General features: G+C 42.8%; 1 protein-coding gene across 1 annotated transcript in view; it reads right to left on the reverse strand.

Annotated features, from left to right (window-relative positions):
* Positions 1-217: 217 nt before the first annotated feature.
* Positions 218-2239, reverse strand: part of SLC25A48 (solute carrier family 25 member 48) — a gene marked incomplete at its 5' end in the record, with an annotated part of 14079 nt that continues 12057 nt past the window's right edge. Inside the window, one exon of the mRNA XM_017732933.1 lies at positions 218-2099. The remainder of the gene's footprint in view (positions 2100-2239) is intronic.

Below are 2239 nucleotides of genomic sequence, written 5' to 3' on the forward strand. Positions count from 1 at the left end.
GCTCTCCCTGACAGCTCCTTCTGACAGGTGTGTGCTACCCAAGAGTTTTGTCCAGGCAAATCCTGGGCTCCCATCTCAAAACTGGTTTAATTGGATGAATAATATAATGAAATATCACCATGCAACTCCAATGTGGGTCTCAGGGCTTTACACCCAGAGAGCACTGAATGGATCAAACTTGGGCACCATGACGGCAGGATCATGCAGGTACACAAGCTTGTTGTGAACTCATCAGTTTAATTAATTCATGGTCCATTTTACATTATGCAGGTAGATAAACACAACGCTTATTTGCATTATAAAAATAGTCTGCCTAAGTATTATCCCTGGAGAGACACAGTATTATCCATCTAAAAAACATGTTTTACATACATGCCTTAAAATAGGCAACATGGAAAGGATGAATCCTTAAATGCAGCCAGCAACAAATACTTGTGTGAAGGCTCATCAATTTTTTTCCATATTGTTTGTCAAAAACAGTTCCATGTGTCCTCAAGAAGGTCAAAGGCACTGTGAGCCTTCTCACCTGCAAGTCCTGAGATGAAGCAACACCAGCTGTTTATTCACCATTTTAAGGCCAGTTCTGGAAGCATCCACACTTCTGTTTTTAATCTGGGCCTCAGTGATGAGGAGCCCAAGGAAGGTGACCTCGTTTCCAAGTACTGCTACAGAACCAAAGTTTTAGGCACTTTCTGCTGAGATCTTCAAGTGTTGTGACCAATTCCTCCATTCATCCAGGGAAGAGGACATGGGAGTTTCTGTTATCTTCTCCTTTTATGAAGGAAAGCTGGAGAGCTGCTCCACATTGTCTTCAAAAACCGTTTTTGAAGGCATCTCCTGAAACTGCAATCACTGGGCCTTTCCCCCAGAGCTCTTCTCCAGAGGAAGAACTGTTCCTCTAGAACATTTCCCAGATGAAGTGTTGTCCTAGATTATTCCTGCATGCTGTGTGTCCCTCTGCATGTGAGCCAGTTACCCCTTGGCCTCTCCTGCCAGCACCACCAGAGTCCTCTTGTTGCAGCAAAGCTGTTTCTTCTTGGGCTTTGGCATCAAAAGCTCCATGCTTAGAAAATAAATCATAAGGATATTTAACAGCATAAACAGAAATAATCATGATGTAAAAGATCTTGGAATAACTGAGAGGCTGAGGTAGACCAAAGATAGACTGGGCCTGCCCCAGTGGTCTCAGTGGGATTCCAGCAAAGAGCTGGAGGTCTGAAATGTACTGTCCTAAAGAGAGTTCCTCTGGTGTTGGTCTGCTCAAGGCTACAAAGTGATGTCTGCACGTTTTGGCAGCTGGCAGGTCATGTCAGGGAGCTCAGAAGGTCTAACGAGATACCTCAAGCTGGTCCCTGGCAGGCTGCACCAGGCAAGCTGTGTAAATTAATAGGCAGCCTTCTATATGAAATGCAGACTTGTTTTGTTGTTTTCTGTATTAAAAAAAGCAGCTTAGTCTCTGAATTTAACATACTCCTGTTTCTCAATTTAATTTATACCTTGAATAACAGACTGAATTTGTTGAAACCTTTCACATTTTTCATGATAATGTGTTAAACTGTGCCAAACTGTGTTGTAGAACATGAGCGTTTGTATGTGAGGAGTCACCCACTTTGAACCTGAAAGCAAACTAGGATTTGGTGGGAATCCAGACCTTCCTACAGAAAAAGCACCTGTGTACCTACCGCACTTCCTCCTTTCCTTGTTCACAAAAAAAAATCAATGTTGGAATGCCGTGTTGTACGAAAGACACTGCCTTGGTGATGTGAGGTGGGCTGGGTTTGGGTACATCCCTTGGGAAAGGGAAGTAAGTTGTCTTCCTGGTTCAATAGGAAAAATGTCATTGATGAAGAAGCCCACCACCACCACCAGAATTATTAAGTTGTTCTCAGTCAACAGTGAAAGACTTGATAATAAAATAGTCTTTGGATTTGATAGAGCTTTTGTGTGTGATTTTCAGTGTCCTCCATGGACTACGTGTCCACAGCAGTTGCTGTAGGTGCAGGATGGGAGTCTTCAGTCAGGGCAGGTGAGCCCTCACCAACACCACACTGCTGATTTGGCTCAGGAAAGTAGGAGACTTTCTGGTCTTCTCGGCAACACTTTTGAAATAAGAAAGAAGGAGATTTATGAAGTACTGCAGAAAACAGCAAAGACTTCCAAGAAAAATCTTGAGTATCTAGCTGCTAAAAAAGGTTCTTTAATCAGGTATTTTTAATCTTGTTCCTTTCTGCAACTCTTA

This window comes from Corvus brachyrhynchos, unplaced genomic scaffold, assembly GCF_000691975.1.
Source record: "Corvus brachyrhynchos isolate BGI_N302 unplaced genomic scaffold, ASM69197v1 scaffold54, whole genome shotgun sequence".
Taxonomy (NCBI): domain Eukaryota; kingdom Metazoa; phylum Chordata; class Aves; order Passeriformes; family Corvidae; genus Corvus; species Corvus brachyrhynchos.